We start from the raw sequence: 26,377 nt of genomic DNA on the forward strand, positions 1-26,377 counted from the left end.
ACTTTGTTCGATTAATCACCTTAGTGTCATATGCAAACTTTGACACCCTGCATGTGGTCCCCAACTCCAAATCATCTGTCACAATTCTAAATAATTGCAGTCCCAACACTGATCCTGGAGGTACTCTCCTTGTTACTGATTGCCAGCCAGAATAAGGCTTATTTATCCCCACTCTTTGCTTCCCGTTAATCAACTAATCTTCTATCCATGCTAATACTCTATTCCATGTACCCTCATATAATGCAACAGCCTCTTGTGCAGCACTTTGTTGCAGGCCTTTTGGAAATCCAGGCACACCACATCCACTGGGTCCCCTTTCTCAACCTTGCTCGAAATGTCTTCATAGAATTCCAAATGATTTGCCACACATGACCTGCCCTTCATGAATCCATGCTCTGTCTGCCCAATGGGATAATTTCTATCGAGATTCCCTGCTATTTCTTCCTTGATAATGGACCAAAGCATCTTTCCAATTACAGATAATAAACTAACTGGTGTAGAATTCACTATCTTTCTTCCACCACCTTTTCTTACAGTCCTTCCTTTACACTAGAATATGCCTTTGCTGAGCACTTTTTAAAATGTCTTTGAAAATCTTTCACTACTCATCAACTGTCCCACCATAAAATCTTTGTTTTCAGTCTACTTTATCTAGGTTCACCCTCATTCTATTTTAGTTCCCCGTGTTCAAGCACAGGACCCAGGTATTAGATTTTATCTTCACACTCTCCATATGTAATCTAATTCAACCATACAGTGATCACTTCTTCCAAGAGGATCCCTAACTCTGAGGTCATTAATTATTCCTGTCTCATTGCACAGGGCCAGATCTTGGATAGCTTGCACCCTTGTCAGTTTCATTTCATACTGTTCAAAACAACTATCATGGATACACTTAATGAACTCCTCAAGGCTACCCTGACTGAGCTGGTTGGAACAATTTACATGTAGATTAAAATCACCCATGGGAATAGACATATCATTTTTAAAGGCTTTAGTTATTTCTTTGTTTATTGCCCATCCCAATGTGATGTTATTATTTGGCCTACACACGGCGCCTATCAGTGACTTTCTTGTTAGAATTTTGAAAGCATCATTCCTGTTTCTCCTAATGGACGGCAATAACAACTACTTGCATTGTATGGAATCATTTACAACCGCAAAACTCCTAAGGTGCTTCATGGATGATCAAAACATTGTTAAAGGAGAATGATTTATAAAGGCATCTTAAATGAGGATAGAGGAGGTTAGGGAGGCTATTCCACAGACTTCTGCCCTTATTAACTCCAATTGGGGAATGCTGCAGGTGGGGTGGGTTGGAAAGGGATTGTGCAAAAGGGAAAATGAGGAGCGTAGGCAGTGCATAATGTCTTAAGGACAGAGGAGGTTCCAGACTGAGTCTGTCTGTCATAGAGAGTATGGCTGGCTCATCAAGTTTGAAACACCGCAATGGGTCCATGCATGTCATGTTAGTCAAGGATAGTATAACGGTGGCTGAGAGAACTTTTGATGAGGATTTGTAGGCTGTAGTGTAGACTGAAGTTAGAACAGGTGAGGGGAGGTCACATTGCTTGAATTTTTTATAGACCGCCACAGAGTTCCAGGTAGGGGGAAGAGAGGATTAGCAAAATTACTCTGGGTAGGGAGTGAAGTAACATGGTGGTCATTATGGGGGACTTTAACTTCCATACCATTGATTGGAAATGCTATAACTCTCGTACGTCGGATGGATCAGGTTTTGTCCAATGTGTACAGGAGGATTACCTGACACAGTATGTCGAAGGGCCGACAAGAGGGGAGGCCACATTGGGTCTGGTGTTTGGTCATGAACCGGACTAGCTGTTTGATTTAGTTGAAGTTGAGCACTTTGGAGAGAGTGATCATAATTCAGTTATGTTTAGTTTAGCGATGGAAAGGGATAGGTACATGCCACAGGTGAAGACTTATCGATGGGACAGTGGCAATTATAATGCGATTTGTCAAGAATTAGGATGCATAGAATGGGGTGGCAAAATGCAGTGGATGCAGACTATGGAAATGTGGAGCTTGTTTAAGGAACAGATATTGCATGTCCTTGATAGGTATGTCCTTGTCAGGCAGGGAGAAAGTGGTAAGGTAAGGGAACCGGGGTTTACTACAGAAAATGCATCTCTTGTTAAGAAGAAGTAGGAGGCTTATGTGTTGATGAGGCAAGTGGTTCAGATGAGGCGATGGAGACTTAAGATCAACTCGGAAGGATTTAAAAAGAGTTAAGATGAGCAAATAGAGGACACGAGCAGTATTTAGTGAATAGAATAAAGGAGAACCCTAATGCTTTCTATCGGTATGTGAGGAATAAAGGATAGGGTAGGAATAGGGCCAAACAAAGACAGAGTGGGGAGTTGAGTGTGGACAATGTGGAAATTGGAGAGGTGCTAAACGAACATTTCTCATTGGTTTTCACTCAGGAAAATGAGAATATTGTAGACAAAAGTGAGGTAGAAGATGTTAAACTAGAAAGGATTGAGGTTAGTTACGAAGAGGTGTTATCAATTCTAGAAGGATTGAAAGTAGACAAGTCTCCTGAGCTGGATGGGATTTATCTGTGGATTCTCTGGCAAGCTAGGGAGAAGATAGGAAGGACTTCGGCTTTGATATTAAGTTGTCATTGCCTACAGGTTCAGTACCAGAGGACTGGATGATTGCAAATGTTATGGCCTTGGTCAAGAAGGGCAGTAGAAATGACCCATGTGATTATATACCAGTGAGTCTTATTTCTGTCATAGGAAAGGTTTTGGAAAGGAATGTAAGAGACAATATTTGTAATCATCTGGCAAACAACAATATGATTTTGTCAAGGGCAGGTCGTGTCTCACAAACCTCATTGAGTTTTTTGAGCTGGTAACCAAGCATATAGATGAGGGTAGGGCAGTTGACGTGGTATACATAGACTTCAGTAAAGCCTTTCGTAAGGTTCCACATGGTAGGCAGTTGGAGAAAATGCAGCGACATTGAATTGAACGTAATTTAGCAGTTTGGATTAGAAACTGGCTTTCTGAAAGAAGGCAGCGAGTGGTGGATGATGGAAAATAATCAGCCTCCAGTACGTTTATTAGTGGTGTGCCACAAGGATCTGTTTTGAGACCACTGCTGTTTGTCATTTTTATAAAAGTCTTAGACGCAAGTATAGGTGGATGGATTAGTAAATTTGCAGATGAATCGCAAGTCAGTGGAGTGGTAGACAGTGTGGAAGAATGTTACAGGTTGCAGGGAGACATTGCAGAATTGGGCTGAAGGGTGGCAAATGGAGTTCAATGCAGCTAAATGTGAGGTGATGCACTTTGTGAAGAATAACAGGAAGGCAGAGTACTGGGTCAATGGAAAAAAATCGTGATAGTATAGATGTACAGAGGAATGTTGGAGTCCATATACGTAGATGCCTGAAAGTTGCCACCCAGGTGTACAGTACTATTAAGGTGGCATAAAGTGTGTTAGGTTTCATTCGTAGATGGATTGAGTTCTGGAGCCACAATATCATACTGCAACTATACAAAATACTGGTGCAGCCTTATTTGGAATATTGTGTGCAGTTCTGGTGCCCATATTTCGGGAAGGATATGGAAGCATTGGAAAAGGTGCAGAGGAGATTTACCACGATGTTGTGTGCTCTGGAGGTAAGGTCTTATGGGGAAGGGTTGAGAGACTTGAACGTGTTCTCATTGGCAAGAAGAAGGCTGAGAGGATTTGATAGAGACATACAAGATGATCAGAGGCTTATATAGGGGAGACAGTGAAAGTATTTTTCCTAGGATGATGATATCAGTGTGTATGAGGGAGCATAACTACAAATTGAGGGGTGATAGATTTAAGGTAGATGTCAGAGGCAGGTTCTTTTCTCAGAGGGTGGTTAGGGCGTGGAATCCACTACCGACTAATGTAGTTAACTCAGCCACATTAGTGAGATTTAAACAGTCTTTTAGATTAGCAAATGGGTGATTTCGGGATAGTGTAGGGGGACGAGCTGAGAATAGTTCACAGGTCGGCGCAACATCAAGGACAGAAGGACCTGTTCTGCGCTGTATTGTTCACTGATTATTGTGCTCCAAGTGACTTTTAATGTCTTAAACAGAGTGATGGATCTTGTATTGTGAGCTTACGAAGTTTCACTGATCTCCAACAAACATGTGCGAGGTAGAGAATGCTGCCTGACCTGCTGCGTTTTTCCAAAAACACATTTTTTAGCTCTGATCTCCAGCAATTGCAGTCCTCACTTTCTCAATGTACGAGGTAGAGTCAGGGCAAAATAAGATGCTGCAACATGAGGGGGACAGTTAGCTCCATACAAAACCCGACTCCTTCTCAACTGTTTTCACCACAAAAACCAAGCGCCTTTCAGAAGAGCACCTCTATATACCACCACAACACTTTGCCCCACAGTCGTGGTGTCTACTGTGCACTAAGAGGAGTGCAACAGTGTGTACTGGGACTCTGAAACGCTTGGTAAAGAATCAAATCATCTGAGCATTGAGAGCCCCACCACATTGCATGCATTTTCGATTGTTTTCACTCTGTCCCTGACTTCCCTTGTTTTTCCTAATGTACCTGCTAAAAGTTGTTACAACGAACACCTGCACAAGCTTTGAATTTAACCCAGGCATCTCGGTCCAAGATTCGGGATATTTGCACCGTGTTACAAAACATCGATTCGAACTTCCTTTGTCCCTTGCCTGCAAAGTCACACTTCAATCAACTCTGCAATTGGGAGGAAGGGGCGGAACAGGAGGACCGAGTAGTGGATGATCCTACAACCAGACTGCATGAGGAGAGGGGATAAAGTATTCTCGGGAGGGAATGCTTCAAGATTGGTCAGAGAGCAAACTATTTTGCAGGATTGATCATTCTCACTGCATAGTGGAGCATTAAACCTCTCTCATCAATCAATCTGAGATTTTAAGAAATGCTGTAGTTGAAATTCAAATCTAATAACGTACATATTTCCAATCAATTTACACAACTCGCGTAAGAAACTTCTTTTCCAACTCCCAGAACGATTGGTAATTTATATACCTGGCCGGTATGGTTGATTTGGACCACACAATCTATTTACATGCTAGACATCTCCATGACTGTACCTCAACAAAACAATTGTTAATGAATAATAGTTTACCTATCAGTCTTTGCAGATATGAATATTCTCTCTAAATTAACCGATAACCTCAGGCGCACGCGCAGTTCGGTTTCTATGCAGAGCATGCGCAGTGGTTACATTGGTCAGGACAGAGACAGTGACATGGAGCTGTTTTCTCTGGTAGCGGCTGCGATCGGCTTCAGAGAGCAGCTCTCAGAGCCGGTGTGTGCGAGCCTTGCTCGGAGAAAGGAACGGAGAGACTTTACAAATCCCAAATAAAGGTTTAAAAACCCCGAAAAAGACCCTCCAGGCCTGGGTAAGGAGGTGGCGGTCTCTGATCAGGGAAGCGGCCCAGGGTCACTGCCGCCATTTGTTTGAGGGAAGAGGGAGCGCGGGTGTCAGGGCCGCCATCTTGAGAAGGTCAACGCGCAGGAGGGTGGGGCCCCCGGGGTCTGGCGAACAATCAGAGGAAAGGGAAGACCCATTATTATTGATTAATTCCACGAACACCACTTCACTGGGCGATCCCACAGGAATATCCTCTCTCAGTCCTGCTGTGATGTTTCACCCAATCAGAACCAGCAGCTCTCCTTCTCTCTCAGCTCCCCTTCTGTCCTTCCTGCAGCATCTGTCCCCTGGAAAATTAAGCTGCCTGTCCTGTCCCTCCCTCAGCTGTTGCTCTGTAATACCTGTGATATCCCAGTGCCATCTTAGATTACTTCACTAAAGACATGAATGTACCCGATGATTTTTCTTAACATCAGCAATTGTTTAATACTCACTTACACGTTTTTAATTACATCTTTTTTTAAACATTTAATTCACATTCAATCATTTGCAATGGTGGGATTTGAACCTGTGTCCAGAGAACATTTGCTCAGTTTCTGGATAAATTGCCTCACAATCATGCCACTAGCCCATCACTTCACCTGCTCGCACGTTGCGCATCCCAGTGCAACATGAATCAACACCCTGTCTTTGTGCACAATTGTTTGATGCTGAACTCTGGTGATATCACTCAGTATCTCTCCATGTGGGATCCCTCACTATGTGCGTCGAATTGCTGCCTCTGTCAGCGTCTCTTACTCTTACAGCTACTCCAGATCCTGAGCCAAGAGAATTCTCCACTCCAGAGAGATGGGGGCAGTAAAGGCTCGGAATGGAGACTAGGATTTTCCAGATCTCTGTGGGCTCAGTGCCATTCTACAAGTGCAACCCTCACAAGTATCAGTATAATTTCCCATTCTGCCTATTTGTGTGTCTTCTACAGGTACTCATGGAGTTCCTGACTCCATAGACTTGGGAAGATGATTGGTAAGTCAGAGAGACAAATGTCAGGGAAGTCGAGGGCCTTCAATAAATCCTGCCGCCAGGTAAGATCATTCACAGTGCACAGAGAGGAGAGCAATGAGAGGGCTCCAAACATCAGCTAACAAGACATGACATAGATATAATGCTGGAGGGGGTGCACAGTACAGACACACCTCAGGCTCAATCACCACCTCTACTTTAAGTTTTATTGTACTGAGACAGAATCTGTAGTTCCCAGTTTTCAATCAAGGCATGTGATGTCTTGTTGAGCACCAGGATAACAGAGGGGAATGCATGCCTTCAACGAGAGGGTAGTAATGCTGCCTGGGATCTTTCTGTTCCATAATCCCTCTCTATGGGATTATCTATGGCTCGACTTAAGGATCAGTGCCTTCAATCATTCTAACACCTACAACAGTTCCTATCTCTGAGATGTCCTCTCCTCTTACCAATTTCTTAACGTTTTTGAAACCTCCAGTCCAGATCCAATCAATTCCGTTGTAACTTGCATCAGTTTCTACAACATGCCTTATCTTGATAGTCTCCGCCTCCAACAACTGAAGACATTGGGTCTGTGTCTGTGCTGCATGACTCTTTGTTCAAGGTTTCCTAAACGGAATGAGTTGGCCCATTTCCCTTCAAATCTTCTCCTCTCCATGTACCTGCCTAAGTGTCTTTTCCATGTTATAATTGTACTTATTTTTACCATTTCCTCTGGCAGTCCATTCAGTCTATGCACCACCCTCTATGGAAAATGTTGCCCCTCAGCTCCCTCTTTTCATCCTTACTCTCTCACCTCTCGTTTATGCCTCTAGCTTTGGACTCACCTACCATTGGCAATTCTCCTTAATTAGGCCATACATTGTTTCATAAACTTTTATAAGGTAACTTGTGGCCGCCTCTGTCCAGGAGAAATATTGATGACAATGTTACAAACATCTCCAAATCGTGTACTCAATGCTCTGGCCACTGACGGCAAGTGTGCCAAATGCCGCTTTCCCCTCCCTGTCCCCCTGTGATGCCACTTACAAGGAACAATGCAACTGCACCCCTTGGTGTATTTCTGTTCGACAACACTGCCCAGGGCCCGACCATTAACTGTGTTAGACTTCCCTAGTTTGTCTGAACTAAATTCAACACCTGAATTAAATTCCATCTTTCATTTCTTGGCCCACTGGCCCAGTTGATTAACATCCCCTTCTATAACTATATTCCCTGCCCACTCTTCCACTAATCTTGGTATCCACAAACATACTAACAGGGACTCCTATATTTTTACTCAAAGCGTTCATGTAAATGGTGCACAACAATGGTCCCAGCACCAATCTTTACATCACACTGCTGGTCAGAGGCCTCCAGTCAATACATCAACCCTCTGTGTCCCAATGTCATCCCATTTTGTATCCAGTTGGCTAGCTCTCCCTGAACCCTTGTGATCTACCCTTACTAAACAATGTATTAAGCTACACCCTGACCAAGCGTTTCCTGAAGTCAGAAACTACGTCTGTTGCTCTGTCTTCATCTATCGTCTTGGTCGCATCTTGAACAAACTCAAGTCAAGTTTGTGAGACATGTTTTCTCACACACAAAGCCATGCTGGCTGTCCGTAATCAGTCCTTATCTTTCCAAATGCATGTAAGTCCTACCTCTCAGAATGACCTCCAACAACTGACCCACCCTGATGTCTGGTCATCAGTCTGTAGTTCCCTGGCTTCCTCTTGCAGCCTTTCTTAATTAATGACACAACATTATAATTATAGTCAGAGAGTCATACCGCATTGTTTGGTTAATGCTAACCACACTCTAAAACGGATCTTGTCCCACCTGCATGTTCCTTGATCATATCCCTATTCCTGTCCTAATCCTAATGTCTTTTAAACATTGTAATTTTCCGCACATTCACCCCTTCCTTGGGAAGTTCATTCCACACACAACCCACCCTCTGTGTAACAATGTGTCCCTCATGTCTTTTTTTAAATGCCTCTCCTCTTACACTTAAAAAGGTAGCTTCTAGTCTTAAAACTCCACTGTCCTTGGGAAAATACAGCTCTCATTAATTCTATCTGTTCCCCTCATTATTTTATAAAGTTCTATGAGGTCATCTGTCAACATTCAGGTTTCAATGAAAAAATACCAACCTATCCAGCCTTTCTTTATAATTGAAAACTTCCATAACCAGCAATGTCCAAGTGAATCTCATCTGAACCCTGTCCAGCTTAATAATATCCTTCCTATAACTGGCCGACCAGAACTGGACACAGTAATCCAGAAGAGGACTCACCAATGGCCTGTATAATCTCAATGTCACTTCCCAACTCCTATATCCAAAGGACTGAGCAATGATAGCACGTGTGGCAAGCACCTTTTTAACCATCCTGTCTCTCCATGTTGCAAACTTCAAATAATTATGTACCTGAACCCCGAGGTCCCTCTGTTCTACAACACTACCGAAGGTCCTACCATGAATTGCATAAGCCCTACCCGTGTTTGTTGCATCAAATGCATTTCCTTGCATTATACTGATTGAACTCCATCTACAGTTTTTCATCCGTTCATACATTTCATCAGGACGCCTTTGTAATCTCAGAAAACCTCCTTCACTGTCCACAATGCAACCTTCCAGTCTACCTGCCGATCACACAAGGTACAAACATCTCTGCTAGGGGCCCTACAATTGCTTCACTGGCTTCCCACAATGTCCTGACATACATTTAATCAGGGTCTGGGGATTTATTTAACTTTGTGTTTTAAAACTTTTAGCACCACCTCTTCAATAATGTGGACTCATTTCAAGACATTGGGTCATAGCGAGGTATAGCATGGAAACAGATCCTTCAGACCAACTCCTGCATAACGTATCTAGTCACATTTGCCAGAACGTTGCCAATACCCCTCTAAACCCTTCCTATTCATACACCCATTCACATGCCTTTTAAATGTATTTCTATCAGCCTTCACTATTTCCTCAGGCAGCTTATTCGATACACTCTGCTGCAACCAGTTGTCCTTTCGGTTCCTTTGAAATGTTCCCCATGCACTTTAAAGCTATTCCCTGTTGGTTTGGAATCCTCCAGCCCTTGGGTAAAGACCTTGTCTGTTGACCCTATCGCTGACCATCATGATGTTAAACACCTTTATCGGGTAACGCCTGAGCCTCCCATGTTCAAGTGAAAACAGCCCCAGCTTATTCAGGCTTTTCCGTGAAGCACAAACCCTCCAATCCTGGCAACATCCTTGTTCGTTTCTTCTGAACCTTTTATGTTCCACAACATCCTTCCGATGGCATTGAGACATGAATTGCACACAGTATCCCAATAATTGCCAGGCCAAACACTGTTTAGTTCCCTGAGCGCCCCAGTATTTATCCACAGTAAGTTCAAACGTGAAATATTTGTTTCGGATCTTGTAGCTTCACACGTTGGTTTCATTGATCATTAAGGATACTGGTTTTGTCCCTTGCTCTTCTTTTGCTCTTAGTACACTTCTAGAATCTCTTTAGATTCTCCTTAACTTTCTCTGCCAAAACTATCTCATGTCGCATTTTTGCATTCCTGATTTCAATCCAAAGTGTATTTCTACAGCCTCGATGCTCCTGAATGGATTCACTTGAGTCAGCCAGTTATATCTGACATGTGCCCACTTATTTCTTGACCAGAGCCTTGAAACTCAGCCTGTGTTACCTAATTCTGTCAGCATTGAGCTGCATACTAACAGGAATGTGCTGGTGCTGAATGCTCATCTTATCTCGGTTTTCAAATATTCCTACTTGCCAGACTTCCTGCAAATAGCTTCCCCATATCAACTTTTAAAAAAGTCATGACTAATACTATCTTACTCCATTGTATAACTTGAACTTGTGGACCAGGCCTGTCCTTTTCCTTTGCTATTTTCAAACTAATACAATTGTGGTGACTTTCCAAAGTGCTCCCCCACGAACACCTCAGTCCCGTTCCCGACCTTGTTTCCCAAGGGGAGGTCAGGTTTAGCCCCATTCTCCAGTTGGGCCATTTACATAATGACTCGGAGTTTCAGGAACACATTTAATAAATTCCTTCCATCCAAATGCTTAACACAGTAACAATCCCAGTCCAAGTTTGGAAAGGTTAAAATCCCCGACAGTTACAACCGTATTATTCTAACAGATATCTGAGATCTCCCGACATATTTGCTCCAACATCTCCCATTCGCTGTAACACAATCGTAGCAAACTGATGACCAATTTTTATTTTGCAATTCCACTAATATTGCTTAACTGAGCGATCCTGCGTGAATATTCTCTCTAAGTACAGTTGTGATGTTTCCCTCAATCAAATCCATTAGCCCTCCTCCTGTTTTGCCTCCTGTTCTATCCTTCCTGCAACATCTGTCCTGTGGAACATTGAGTTGCCAGTCTTGTCCCTCACTTAGCTTTTTTTCTGTAATATCTATGGTATCCTAATCCCATGTTCCCTTCCATGCTCTGGGTTCATCTGCCTTATTTGTCCAGCCCGTTTCATTGAAATAAATGCAATTTAATCCACCCTTTTTCCCTCATTGTCAGCTATGTTCTTGCCTGCTTTGTCTATTGATATGGATCTCTTGAACACCTTTACTAGCCTCAAATTTCCTTCTGGCCTTACGACTGTTTGGGATCCCATACCCCTGCTAGCCGAGTTTAAATCCTCTCGAGCAGCTCCAGCAACTCTCACCACCAGGATATGGGTCCCCCTCCTGCTCCCAGTTCAGGTGTCTTCTCCACCCTGTTTACTTGTGCTGACACCTTCAGACATCAAGCGACTTGTCCACCAATGTCCGTGTGTTCCTCATTACTCCAGGAGGACCTACCATTCTTGATGTATATCGTTCACTTATTAGACTTCCCACCTCGCAGTGAGCAGAAGTAAACTCCAAGTGCCATTACTCTGCTCAGTTCATCATCTGATCGATATCAGACTACAGCCTGAGAACATGCTCCTCACTGTGGGCAACACCCTCACCTTTCATGTCATCTGCGCACCTACTAATGACACCTGCTTTCACATGCGAAATATTAATGTTCATAATAACTAGCAATGGTTTCTGTACAGATCCCCGTGGTATATCTGCTGTACAAAGGCTTCCAGTTGGGAAAACACAATCTCCAACAATTGTGGATCCAATTTGCCAGCTTGCCTTGGAACCCATGCGTTCTTTCCTTTTCGACCAGCGTTCCATGTGGGACCTTGTCAAAGACCTTAATAAATTCCATGTGAACTACATCATCTGCACTCATCAATATCAGAGGACAATCCTCTACCAAATCCATACAGACAATTCCTAATCTATTCCTCTCCTTTCGAATGTTGATCCATCCTGTCCTTCAGAATTGTTTCCAATGATTTCCCTTCCCCTGCTGTCAGACTATCTGCTCTGTAGTTACCTGGCCTATCCCTGCTGCTCCTGAACAAAAGAAACTCATTAGAGAACCTCAGTCAATCGACACTTCACCTGTGGCTAGCAAAGTATTAAATATATCAGCCAGGGCCCCAGCAATCTGCTCCCTTCCTTGTCATTACAGCCTGGGATACACTTTATTGATACTGGGTATTTCTCTACCTTTTTGCCTGTGAATACATTTAATGCCTCCTTCTCATTGATCTTAATATGTTCCAGAACTCAGCATCCCAAATGAAATCCCCAGCTACAATGTCTTTCTCCTGTGTGAATGCAGATGGGAAATATTCATTGAAGACCTCACCTACTTCTTCTGGTGACGTGCACTGATTGTCCCTTTAGTTTGTAACAGGCCCCAGTGTTTAGTTGGTGATTCTCTTACTCTAACCGTACTTATTAAATACATTGTGCCTTATCCTTAACATTATCTGCTCAGAATGCTTTGTGACTATTCTTTGCCCGTTCATTTTAAAGAAACACACAACTCGTCCACGTCCCCAACCCTCGCTTTCTATCTAATGCCTTTGTTACTCATTGTGGTTAGCGTCGTCCATTTTGCCTGAGTTTCCACAGGTTATGAACCATTGAATATTTATGTTCCACCTTTTGTTCACCCTGTAACCACATCTCTTTGGTGTCTAAGTCTCTTTCACCTCTGTGTCACAAATCCAGTTACCTTATTGAAGAGACTTTGTCAATGCAGAAAAAAACGTTTCTGTACTCTTTTCCACCATTTCCTATCACAAACCAATTCGCTAATGTAAAGTTTTAGTTAAACCTTATCCCACCCTGTTCCTTTCTGCTTGTCTTCAGCCACATCCCCAGGCTGTTCCAATGCGTCACCTTTTCTATTTGGATTTGGAAAACACTTTCCTGTGGGTATGTCATGCAGACCACGTGAGGATGGGCAGATGTACTTCTCGAAAGGACAAGTGTTTGGGTTTTTTGTGCATCAGCAATGGTCTCATACTTATTTATGGATTGTTAATATAATATTTGAATTTATTGATTTCAAATTCCACCATTTCAGACAGTGAGATTCAAATCTGTCTCCCCTGATCATGAGCTAAGGTTTGGGATACATGCTGCAGCAATAATAACATGAGGCCATCACTTCACCTCCTCACAGGTTACTCATTCCTGACCAGTTATCCCAGTGCATCATGAAACTAAACCTATTCTTCTGTCACAATTGTTTGATCCTGACACCCTCCTGTACTCTGGTGATATCACTCAGTCTCTCTCCATGTGGTATCCCTCACTGTGTGGGTCTAATTGCTGCCTCTGTCAGTGTCTCTCGTTCTTGCAGCTACTCCAGATCCTGAGTCAACAGCATTCTCCACTCCAGAGAGACACAACAGCACAGGCCAATGGTGGAGACTGGAATTTTCCAGATCTCTGTGTGACATAGTGCCATGCCCATGTGTAATCCTCATTGCATCAGTATAATTTTCTATTCCATCTATTTGTCCGTCTCCTGTGGGTAATCAAGAAGGTCCTGACTCAATTGACTTCCCACCCGCTGGGTGTCTCGTCCATAACCTCATTGAAGATGGTTGGTCAGTCAGCGAGACAAAGGGCAGGGAGATCTGGAGCCTTCAATTAACCCTGCAGTGGGGTAGGATCACTCTCAAAGCACAGAGCAGACAGCACTGAGAGGGCTTCAAACATCAGCTAACAAGACATGACATAGATACAATGCTGAGCACAGCACGGACACAGCCCTGGCTCATTCACCACCCCTATTTTAACTTGCGTTGTACTGAGACAGCAGAGAGAGTCCATAGTTATCAATCGAGTCCTGTGCTCTCTTACTGGGCATCAGTACAACAGAGAGGAAAGCAGGCTTCCCACGAGAAGGTGGGAATGCTGCCTGGGATCTTTCTGTTCTGTGTTCTCGCTCCAACACTGTACTTATGGTAAGCCTTGTGGATCAGTGTCTTCAATAAATTTTAACTCCTATAATATTCCCTATCTCTGTAACCTCCTTCTTTCCATATAGGCCCTCTGCACATTTGAAACGTACCACTTTCCAGACATCCATCCCTATGGCTATAGCTTGCTTCAGTGTCTACAACTTGCCTTATCTCAGTATTCTCCTCCTCTTTTACTGGGTACAGGTTCATGCTACATGAAAACAGAACCTTCAGTCCAAGTCATCAATGCTGACTATTTTTCCAAAACTGAATGAGTTGCATTTGCCTGTGTTTGGTCCATATCCCTTCAGACCGTCGCCTCTCCGTGTAGCTGCCTAAATTTCGTTTCTATGTTGCAATTGTTCTTGTTTCTCCATTTGGCCCTGGTAGTTCGTTCCGTCTATGCACCATCCTCTGTGGATTGATGTTGCCCCTCAGCTCCCTCTTTAAATCTTTGCTCTCTCACCTCACGCTAATAGCCGCTATTTTTGACTCACTTACCCTTGGCTATTCACCATTCTGACTCCCTCCATTGTTTTAAAAACCTTTATAAGGTCATCCCTTATAAGCCTCCTCTGTCCAAGGGAAATATTGAAGACAATGTTATAAATATCTCCAACTCATGTATCAAAGTTCTGGCCAATGACAGCAAGTGTGCCAAAGGTTGCCTTCCCCACCATGTCCCCTGTGATAACACTTTCAAAAAAAAACGTCACTGCACCCCTTGGTCTGTCTCTGTTCGACAACACTACCCAGGGCAGCACCATTAACGGTGTTAGTCCAAAACTCAATACCTGAATTAAAATCCATCTTTCATGCCTTGGTCAACTGGCCCAGTTAGTCGAGATCCCCTTTGATAACCATATTCACTGCCCACAACGCCATTAATTTGATCATCCACAAAATTACTAACGATGACTCCGATATTCTCAACGAAATCGTTTACGAAAATGATATACATCAGTGGAACCAACCCCGATCCTTATAGCACTCCTCTGATCACAGGCCTTGAGTCTGAACAACAATCCTCTCCCACCACCCTCTGTCCCCTACTGTCAAGCCAATTTTGTATACAGTTGGTTAGCTCCCCCTGATGACATGTGATCTAATCCTACAAACCAGTATACCATGCTAAATCCCGTCAAAGATCCTGATGACGGTAGTGTAGACTTTGTACAGTCACCAATTCAACAAAAACAGTCAAGTTAGTGAGACCTGACTTTGTGTGCACAAAGCCGTGCTGACTACCTGTCATCAATCCTTGCCTTTCCAAATGCAGGCAGAATCATTTCGACACCTTACCTACAACTGACATTGGGCTAATTGGTCTTGAGTTCCCTGGCTTTCCACTGCAGTCTTTCTTAAATAATGGAACAAAACCATATTGTTGTCAGAGCTATGTAGCATAGAAACTGACCCTACAGTTGATACCAATCATAATCTAAAACTAAACTCATCTCAGCAGTCTGTTGCTGGCCCATATCCCCCAAACCCTTTACTATCCATGGACTTAATTAAATGTCTTTTAAATGTTGTAATTGTACCGACCTCTACCTCAGGAAGTTCATTCCATACCCAAAAAATCCTCTGTGTAACAATTTGCCCCTTATATCATTTTTTTAAAACACCTCTCTCTTCTAACCGGCCACTTGAGACTCCCTCATCCTAAGGAAAAGACAACTATCATTGACTCTATCTATATCCCAAATTTTTTTCTTAAACTTCTGTAAGTTCACCTCTCAACTTCCAGGCTCCACTGAAAAAAACACTCTGCTTATCCCTCCATTTTTGAGAACGCAAGCATTTCATACCCGGCAAGGTCTTGATAAGTTTCTTCTGAACACCCTTCAGATGAATAATATTCTCCCTATAACTGGGTGACCAGAACTGGACAGAGTATTGCAGAATATCCTCACCAATGTCCGTAACAATATCATAATAACGTCCCATATCATTCACTCAATGGACTGAGCAATAGTCAGGCATGCCAAGCACTGTCTTATCCATCCTGTGATGCAAACTTCAAGAATTATGTACCTGAACCCGGAGAGCCCTCTGCTCTAAAACACGAACCAAAGCCCTAACATTAATTGTATAAGCTCTACCCTTGTTTCTTTTACCAAGTGCACTACCTCGCATTTATTGAGACTGAGTTCCATCTACAGGTTTTCAGCCCATTCAACCATTTCATCAAGGTCCCTTTGTAACATTAGAAAACCTCCTTCACTGTCCACTATGCCACCCTCCAGCATTCCAGCCCATCACACATGACTGTCAATGATACAAATACCCTTGCTAGTAGCTGCTCAATTTCTTCCCTAGCATTCCACAATGTCCTGTGATACACTTAATCACGTCCTGGGGCTTTCCACACCTTCGTGTTCTAAAACCAAAAGCACCACCTCTTCTATAACATGCACTCCTTTCAAGTCATAGAGATGAACAGCATGGAAACAGACTCTTTGGTCCAACCCATCCATGCTGACCAGAAGATTTAAATAAATTCATTCTATTTACCAGCATTTGGCCCATGTATCTCAAAACCTTTATTATTCATATACCCATCCAGATACCTTTTAAAATGTGGTAATTGTTTCAGTCTCCGTTACTTTCTCTCTCAGCTCGTTCCATACACATATCACCATGTGCATGAAAAGGCTGTCCCTTCAGTCCCTTTTTAAACCTTTCCCCTCTAACATTAAACATATGCCCTTTAGTTTTGGAATTCCCAACTCCTGGGAAAAGACATTTAATGTTTACTCAATCCATGCCCCTCTTTAATGTCTCTGATGCTCCAAGGAAAATAGCCCAAGCTTATTCATCAACAACTCTGGCAACATCTTGTAAACCTTTTCTGAGCCCTTTCAAGTTTCACCACATCCTTCTTATGCCAGAGAGACTGAGATTGCAGAGTACTCCAATTGTCGTCTAACGTATTACTCTTGTTCCCTGAGTTCCCCAGTCTTTGTCCACAGTAAGTTCTGGAGTGAAAAAATTGTTTAGTGTCTTAGCCACATCTGCTCATGAAAGCCAACGCACCATACGCCTTCTCAACACCTTCTCAAATTGGGTGGTAACTTCAGGGATACAGGATCCCTCTGTTTGTGTACATTGCTAAGAATCTTGCCTTTAACCATGTAAGGTTTTTCCGCAGAATCCTACAATCTGAAACCATCCCAATCTTTGTAACTTCCCACATCCCTACAACACTCATAAACTGTGAAACCTCCTCAAGTTCCTATATTCCTAATGCTTGCAAAATTCTCCAGTCCCGATATCCCTCTTTAACTCTTGTAAATGCCACCGGCCTCCACTGCCTTATGGGGAACATTGCAGAGGAGGGAAGAATTGTAGAGACAGGGCCATGCTACAGAGGTAGGAAGGGCTGAGGAACCTGTAGGATAGTACTAATGTAGGAAGGGACGTGGATCCTGCAGGAAATTTAGAGGGACCGGGATTCATAGAACCTGCAGGATGGGACCAAGAATGGGTTGTGGGACATGAAGGATGTTATGATTTGAACCACAGACCATTTTTGATTGAACCATTCAGCCGTTCTTAGAGTCAACGTGATCTACGGCATGGAAACAGACCCTTCAGTCCAACCCGTCCATGCTGAGCAGATATCCCAACCCAATCTAGTCCACCTACCAGCATCTGTCCCATATTCTTTCAAACCCTTCCTACTCATATACCCATCCAGACGTCTTTGTATCAGGCTCCACCACTTCCTCTGGCGGCTCATTCCATACATGTAACACCCTCTGTATGAAAAGAAAATTGCCCCTTAAGTGTCTTATATCTTCCCCTCTAACCATAAACCTATGACTCCCACACCCGAGGGTAAAGACTTTTTTCTCTTTCTCCTCCCCATGCCCCTCATGATTTTATAAACGTCTATAAGGTCAACCTTCAGCCTTCGATACTCCAGGGAAAACAGCCCCAGTCTATTCAACCTCTCTCTTTAGCTCAAACGCTCCATCCCTGGCAACATCTTTGTAAATTCTGTCTGAACCCTTTCAAGTTTCACAACATCCTTCCGATAGGAAGGTGACCAGAATTGCACATAATATTCCTAAAGTAACTTAACCAATGTTCTGTACAGCAACAACATGACCTTCCAACTCTTATTCTCAATTCTCTGACCAATAAAAGAAAGCATACCAAATGCCTCCTTCACTAGCCTGCCTACCTGCGACTCTGGTTTCAAGGAACAATGAACCTGCCCTCCAATATCTCTATGTTCAGCAACATCCTGTCAGACCTTACTATTAAGTGTATAAGTCCAGCAAAGATTTGCTTTCGCAAAATGCAGCACCTCGTATATATCTGAATTAATATCCATCTGCCACTTTTCGGCCTATTAGCCCATTTCATCAAGATTCCATTGTAATTGGAAGTAACCTCTTTCGTTGACCACCATACCTCCAATTTTGTTGTCATCTGCAAACTTACTAACTATATCTCTTATGCTCACAACCGAATCATTTATGTAAAAAATGCAAAATATTGGACCCAGCACCGATCCTTGTGGCACTCCACAGGTCACAGGCCTCCAGTTTGAAAACCAACCCTCCACCACCACGCTCCGTCTTCTACCTTTGAGACAGTTCTGTACCAATTGGCTAGTTCTCCCTTGTATTCTGTGAGATCTAAACTTGCTAACCAGTCTCCCATGGGGAATCTTGTTGAACGCCTTACTGAAGTCCGTATAGATCACATCCACCACTCTGCCCTCATCAATCCTCTATGCTACTTCTTCAAAAAAACTCAATCAAGTTTGTGAGACATGATTTCCCACTCTCAAAGCAATGTTGACTATTCCTACCCAGTCCTTGCATTTCCTCGACCCTGACTCATGCATGTACATCCTGCCCCTCACGATTCCCTCCAACAAGGTGCCCACCGATGTCAGGCTCACCAGTCTTTTGTTCCCTGGATTTACGTTCCTGTCTTCCTTAAATAGTAGCAACACGATAGCTAACGTCCAGTCTTCTGGCTCTGATGTCCTGTTTCTAGAGATCTTTACCGGAATGGCTGCTCACAGCTTCAGGTTCCCAGGCTGGGAGGTGTGAGTTCGGTTGTGAATCTATTTGCCCATTCTCTCTGCGTGCCTGAGATTGACCTGGTGGCGCTCTGGTAGAAAGCACTCTCAATATACCCGGTAACATCCAGATCAACAGACTGACCACAGCTCACCTCATCAAAGCCTTCGTTAAGAATGTTCTTTATTTTAATATTTTTAAATGGCAGTTTTGTGAGATGCAGGAATTGAGGAGTTGTCCTTTTTGTAAGAATGAAACTTTTATAATTGACCCTGACCAATGCAACAGGGATTCGTGGATTCTATTGTTCTCTGCAGACTATCAGTCAGAGGATTGCATGACCAGCGAATCTGAGTGCAGATAGTCTCTGCTTGTTAGAGTGTCAATTTACCACTTTATGTCAGCTCGGACACAGTGTTTCTGGACAATGCATAACTGTGTAAATACCTCACCGACTGGTTCAGGGGTGAGTGCACTGGGCTCTGAGCACCAGGAACTGGGAAACCTCATGCCGTTTGTATGTGGAAAAAGTGAGAATTGCAGATGCTGCAGATCATAGTTTCGATTAGAGTGGTGCTGGAAAATCACAGCAGGTCAGGCAGTATTCGAGGATCGGGAAAATCGATGTTTTGCCCAATGTCGATGTGCCCGCTCCTCGGATGCTTCCTGACCCGCTGTGCTTTTCCAGGACCACTCTAATCTAGACTCTATTTGTATGTGGGGCTTGGCACCAGACTGGGTGAAAGCAGCTCTCTGAGTAAATGACAGGTATGGAGTTTGGGTTCCTCCTGCTGTGTTTGACCTCATGCCATATCGTTATCTCCTTCTCATGAGTGAGTGTGTCATATTCTCTAGTCCTGACAGTGACCACTCCCTGGAAACCCTTCCGCTGTTGAACATCTCCTTTCTCTCTCATTCCCTCGAGCCCTTCCAACCTGGCCTGGGTCTTGTATCTCCTGCAATTCTAAATGACCAATGTTATTGCATTGCTTTCCTTTGAGTTGTGTGGGAACAAACCTGAAGTAGTTTTGGGTCATTGGAAGAAAAAAGACAACTTCCCTTCTCCACCTTTGTCAAATAGAGTCTGCTTGTTTGTCTCTCTCCCATAAGTGGAAGAAACAGCTTCAGTCCCCACAACCCTACTTCCAAATACAACATCAGTTCTGGACTCACCAACCCCAGGGAAAAGACTTTGTCTATTGATCCAATTCATGTCCCTCATAAATTTGTAAATCTCTGTAAGGTCTCCCCTCAGCTTCCGACGCTCCAGGAAATACAACCCCAGCCTGTTCAACCTCTCACTATTGCTCAAATCCTCCAACTCTGCCAACATCCTTGTAAATCATTTCTGAACCCTTCAAGTTTCACAACATCCTTCCGATTGGAGGGAGACCAGAATTGCACACGGTTTTCCAAACGTGGCCTAACGAATGTCCTGTAAAGCCGCAACACGACCTCCCAACTCTTGTACTCTATACTCTGAATAATAAAGGAATGCATACCAAATGCCTGCTTTGCTATCCCATCTCCCTGTGACTCTACTTTCAATGACCTTCGTACTTCATTTGAAAAATTGGATAGACAGATGGAGTGACCTGAGGTCTTGTGGATAAAGCTAGTTCAGTCTAAGCTGTTAGGCAGACCCAGTGAGGTATTTGCAGCGCAGTCTCATGAGTGGTCAGAAGATTATTCACCTGTCAAACAGGCTATTTGAAGTTATTATGGATTAGTACCAGAAGCGTAATGACAGCGGTACAGAACATAAAGGAAGAACCAAGACAGACTTATGTGGAGATCTATACAATTAAACATAGTAATCTTACTGCAACATCTCCAGTCTCCATGCGTCCCTCTGTCATGGTGAGCTGCTCCAATCCCCATAACCTTTCCTGCCTGTGTACATCATCAAGTTGATACAACCCTTCTGATTTCTGTCGTGTTCTGCAGACCCGTTTTTGTGAATTCTGCCGACCACTAATACTCTCCCTTCTGTGTAAATGCCCCCAGCCACTACAATTCCCAATACTGTGCAGCCCGCACCGACCTAAAAGCCATCGCTCTCTGTGAGAGCTCCTTCAGGTCTATATCATCCACCTTGATGAAACCCGCTCTCAGCATTGCAACTCCTATTATTTCCTAATGTTGTCGAGCCTCTAACATAATCCCTATCAGTTTAATCTAACACACTGCATACAACACCAGGTCTGTATAATCTCTTCAATTCCTTCAGTTCCTATATACCTCTGGATTGGTGTGACTGCTTTGTGAGCATTGTATCCTCGTTTATATCTGCAAAAGTCTCTGCTCACTGTAGCACATCCTATGCTCATAAGTGAATCTGGTCTCTCACAAGCCTCTCTACGACTCTTTCTCCTCCAGTCTCTACAAGCTTCCCTATCCCTGTAGTATCTTGCAGTATGCACACCACTCACTCTCTCTGACATACCTTCCAGTGCATAAAATCATCTCTCCTTCTAACATTATCCAGTCTGCAAGTTCCTCCATATCCGTTCAACATTCTCCTGTCTATATCATCTTCCATGTGCTTGCAACATTCTCCAGTCCATACCACTCTCTATTTCCCTGTAATATTCTCCAGTCCATATCGCACTCATTACCACTGTGATACTGTCCAGATCCCACAACTGTTGTTAAATGTACCACATCCTGGAATCATGTGAATGTTTCTAATGCCTAAGCAACATAGCCCATGTAACGATCCACAGCCCTACACACATCCCTTTCTCTGTGTGAAATATTTGCTCCTTAGCTCTCTTTTATATCTTTCCCCTCTCAACCAAAACCTCAAAACATCCCTCTTCGTGGAACCTCCACCAGAGACCACGAGCCTCCAGATCTCGGTAATTCTAACTTCCTCCAAACAATAAAATGTTTTCTCCTGCGAATATTCTGTCGCAACTGTAACTATGTTTAACCCTGCAACATGGTTGCGCCCCCAAACATCTCTCCCAATCTGTGACCTCTATCCATCCCTCAAAGGCCCTCTCTCAGTGACACGCGCCTTGCATTTGCAACAAGGCAGATGGAATGACAGAATTAACTGAAGAGAACAGATATGTTCGAACTGTTATTGTGGAGGGGTGGCTGCATAATGATCATGACAGCAATGTGAATATTGAGGGGTTGTAAAGAATTAGGCAGGATCAGTTAAAAAAAAAGCAAGATCCCGTTTTGTTGTGAAGAAAGGATGCAGTCAGTGCTTTAGTGAGACAGCCAATTTAACCTGGGAATCAAAATCTCGAGTCATTTTGAATGGACGGCTTCCAAATAGCAAGGGGGATCTGGAAGTTCAAATCACAATCAATGATCATTGTTAAGTTGGATACAATATTTCCTTGGTGAGAGTAGACAGAGGCACGTGAAGTGGTGAATTTCTAATTGGACGTCTGTGGCCAATGCTGTTTCACAAGGATCAGTGCTGCGATGTGTCTGTGTAATTTATGTCTGTGATTAGTATTTTGCAGACGACATTTGGACAAGCATGTAATGATCAGGGACAGTTAGGGAAATTGTGGATAGTGAGGAAGAGTGTTAAAGGTTGCAGCAGTGTGTAGATCAGCTGGAACGCTGTGCAGAGAAATCGCAAATCGAAATTCATCGGGACAAGTGTGAAGTGATGTATCTATGAAGTCAAATGGAAGAGAGTAGTGTATTAATTGATGGATTGGAAACATTGATAAACAGATGACTTTGGATGCAAATCCGTAGCTCCCTCAAAATAACAACACAGGAGGATGTGGTGGTAAAGGAGGAGTATGGTATGCTTACCTTCATTGGTCACAGTATTGAGTACAGACGGTTGCACGTCATGTTGTGACTGAATGAACCCTCATTCGGCCATGCTTGGAATGTTGCATGTCGTTCTCATCGCCACACGAAAGGAAGGATGTGAAGGCTCTGGGGAGGTTGTAACAGAGGATTGGCAGAATGTTGCCTTGATGAGAATGTGTTTACTGTAAGGAGGTTGGGCGCAGTTGGATTGTTTTGCGAGAGTATCGGAGACTGAGGAGTGACCTGGTACAGGTGTATAGCATTAGGAGAGGCATGAATAGTGTGGAAAGTTGGAATCCTTCTTCCAATGTAGAAATATCAAAGATTAGAGCGCATCAGTTTAAGGTCAGAGTGAAAAGTTTTAAGTGAGATGAATGAGGCCAGTTTTCTTTAGCGAGAGGGTGGAAGTTGCTCAGAAGGTGGGAGAGGTGGCAACGAGAGCAAAGTTTTGAAGTGGCATTTAGACAGAAACATGAACAGAATAGAGGATATCACCCATGTGCAGGCAGATGGGATTCGTTTAGAATAGCATCATGGTCAGCACAGCCATGGTGGGTCGAAGGGCCGATTACTGTGCTGTACATAGAACATAGAACATAGAACATAGAAGGATACAGCGCAGTACAGGCCCTTCGGCCCTCGATGTTGCGCCGACCGAGTCCTACCTAACCTATACTAGCCCAATAACTTCCAAATGCCTATCCAATGCCCGCTTAAATGAACATAAAGAAGGAGAGTTCACCACTGATACGGGCAGGGCATTCCATGAACTCACAACCCGCTGTGTGAAGAATCTACCCCTAACATCTGTCCTATACCTACCACCCCTTAATTTAAAGCTATGTCCCCTAGTAACACCTGACTCCATTAGCGGTAAAAGGTTCTTAGTATCTACCCTATCTAAACCCCTAATCATCTTATACACTTCTATCAGATCTCCCCTAAACCTTCTCTTCTCCAATGAGAACAGCCCCAAGTGCCTCAGCCTTTCCTCATACGATCTTCCTACCATTCCAGGCAACATCCTGGTAAACCTCCTCTGCACTCGTTCTAAAGCTTCCACATCCTTCCTATAGTATGGCGACCAAAACTGCACACAATACTCCAGATGAGGCCTCACCAGAGTCTTATACAACTGCAACATGACCTCAGGACTCCGGAACTCAATTCCTCTGCCAATAAAGCCCAGTACACCATATGCCTTCCTCACAGCACTATTTACCTGGGTGGCAACTTTCAGAGATATACTGTACTGTTCTATTTTCTAATTAATGGCATCTACCCTGTCAAAGCCAATCAGAATCCTGGATGTTTCATTTAATTTCTCTCCCATTCTTCAAAACCCCAATAGATTCAAGGTCAATCTACTCCACCTCTTCTCATTGGAAAATCCCACCATCTCCATGATCAGCCGAGTGAAACTTCCCTGGCCTGCCTCCAATACAAGAATGTCTTTCCTTAGGGCACGCACACTGTTCATTATAATATAGGTGTGGTCTGACTTGTACCTTGCATCGTTTAGCAAGACCTTCGTATTTTCAGACATTCCCTTTGTAAAAACTGCCAGCATTTGATTTGGCTTCTCTATTACCTGCTGATCGGATTGGTAAACTAGAACTCCCTCAACCCTTTCTGCTGTCAGTCTGAAACCAAATAGTGTTGTCCTGACAGTAAGTCGGTGACGTACTGGAATGTATTTTAAAGGGTATGACAATAAATGATTACTGGATGTTTAGAAACAATGGAGACACATGATTTTATAAAAAGGGAATATTTTAAATCTGTTGGATTCTACATTTTGTTGTGACCATAAATACAGAATGGATAAGGGTGGGGGAGGCTAGTTGCGGTAGAGGGATATTTGAACAATATTTGAGGGATAGGTTTCAACAAGGGCTAAAAATTAGCTCGGGAGAGAATATGGCCCCTGAAAGGTCAATGAGGCTGTCTGTGGGGACTCATTGCTGATGGGTGAGATACTGAACAAATATTTTGTGTTAGGATTTACTGTGGAGAAAGACATGAAGCTCGGGAACTTTTCGCTGCACTTTGGATGCTGTCTGAACTGCTGTGCTCTTCCAGCACCACTAATCCAGAATCTGGTTTCCAGCATCTGCAGTCATAGTTTTTACCTCGTCGATTTTAACCCTATTGTGAATCCTCTTGCACGGATGTCTGCCTTGAAGAAGTTTTCCTCCTCTCTCTACAAGAATCTCAGGGAGTCCCTCCACGCTTCAGGCTCACTGACTTTATTCCTGATGAAGGGCTTTTGCCCGAAACGTCGATTTCGCTGCACTTTGGATGCTGCCTGAACTGCTGTGCTCTTCCAGCATCACCAGTCCAGAATCTAGTTTCCAGCATCTGCAGTCATTGTTTTTACCTCTGTATCTAAATAGCTAGTTCTCCCTGTGTTCCATGAGATAGAACCATTCTAATCAGTTTCCCATGGGTAACCTTGTCGATCACATCTACCACTCAGCCCTCATCAATCCCATTTGTTACTTCTTCAAAAAACTCAATCAAGATTGTGAGACATGATCTCCCACCCATAAAGCCATGTTGTCTATCCCTAATCAGTCCTTGCATTTCCAAATATATGTCCATCCTGACCCTCAGGATTCCCTCCAAACAACTTGCCACCACCGACGTCAGGCTCACTGCTCTATAATTCCCTGGCTTGTCCTTACCACTCTTCTTAAACAGTGGCACCACGTTTGCAAACTTCCAGTCTTCCGGCGCCTCACCTGTGACAATGTATGATACAAATATCTCAGCAAGAGGTCCAGTAATCACTTCTCTAGCTCCCCACAGAGTTCTCGGGTACACCTGATCAGGTCCTGGGAATTTATCCACCTTTACGAATTTCAAGACATCCAACACTTGCTCCTGTGTAACATGGACATTTTGCAAGGTGTCACCATCCATTTCCCTCCATTCTATATTTTCCATATCCTTTTCCACAGTAAAAACTGATGCAAAATACCCGTTTAGTATCTCTGTCTTTTAAACGTTGTAATTGTACCCACATCCACTTCTTCCTCAGGAAGTTTATTCCACAATCAAAACACCCTCTGTGTAACAATTTGCCCCCATGTCTTTTTTTTTAACCTGTCTCTCTTCTAACCATTAAAATGTGGTCCCTCCTCTTGAGACTCCCCCATCCTACAGAAAAGACCACTACCATTTAATCGATCTAAATACCTCCTTCTTTAAAATAAACTTTTATAACATCATGTCTCAACCTCCAGACTCCTATGAAAAAAAGACTCAACCAATCCAACCATTTTTCAGAACTCAAGCCTTCCATATCCAACAACGTCCTGGTAAATCTCTTCTGACTCCCCTGCAGCTTAATAATATCCTCCACATAACTGGGCGACCAGAACTGGACAGAGTATTGCAGAACAGGCCTCACAGATGTCTGTGCAATCTCAACATGACGTCCCAAATCCCACACTCAATGGACTAAGCAGTACTCAGGCATGCAAAGCACTGTCTTATCCATCCTGTGTTGCAAACTTCAAGAATTATGTACCTGAACGCAGACGTCCCTCCGCTCTAAGACACTAACCGAGGCCTGAACATTAATTGTATAAGCTCTACACTTGTTTGTTTTACCAAGTGCAATACGTTGCATTTATTGAGATTGAATTCCATCTACAGGTTTTCAGCCCATTCACCGATTTCATTAAGATCCCTTTGTAATCTCAAAAACCCTCCTTCACTGTCCACGATGCCACCCTCCAGCCTTCCAGCACATCACACATGGCTGTCAATGGTACAAATATCTTTGC

Source organism: Hemiscyllium ocellatum, chromosome 17, assembly GCF_020745735.1.
Source record: "Hemiscyllium ocellatum isolate sHemOce1 chromosome 17, sHemOce1.pat.X.cur, whole genome shotgun sequence".
Lineage (NCBI taxonomy): Eukaryota > Metazoa > Chordata > Chondrichthyes > Orectolobiformes > Hemiscylliidae > Hemiscyllium > Hemiscyllium ocellatum.